Source organism: Saimiri boliviensis, chromosome 8, assembly GCF_048565385.1.
Source record: "Saimiri boliviensis isolate mSaiBol1 chromosome 8, mSaiBol1.pri, whole genome shotgun sequence".
Classification (NCBI taxonomy): Eukaryota; Metazoa; Chordata; class Mammalia; order Primates; family Cebidae; genus Saimiri; species Saimiri boliviensis.
Window position 1 is genome coordinate 107,435,019 of NC_133456.1, and position 286 is coordinate 107,435,304.

Here is a 286-nt window from a genome sequence, read left to right on the forward strand (position 1 = left end):
CACTATACCTGGCTAATTTTTTGTATTTTATTAGAGACAGGGTTTCACCGTGTTGCCCAGGCTGATCTCAAGCTCCTGAGCTCAGGCAATCCTCCCACTTCAGCCTCCCAAAGTGGTAGGATTGCAGGCATAAGCCACTGCACTCAGCCAGCTTTTGGTATATTTTGAAGTTCTATCAGGTGATACCTCTAGCCTTTTTTGTTCTTTCTGGTTTTTCTTTCTTTCTTCTTCTTCTTCTTTGCTTTTTTTTTTTTTTTTTTTTGGTCAAAGCATTGCTTTGGCTATT

At 40.2% G+C, this 286-nt stretch overlaps 1 protein-coding gene across 3 annotated transcripts in view; it reads left to right on the forward strand.

The window, feature by feature from the left end:
* Positions 1–286, forward strand: part of FRMD4A (FERM domain containing 4A) — a 682,989-nt gene that overhangs the window by 167,854 nt on the left and 514,849 nt on the right. The window lies entirely within an intron of this gene.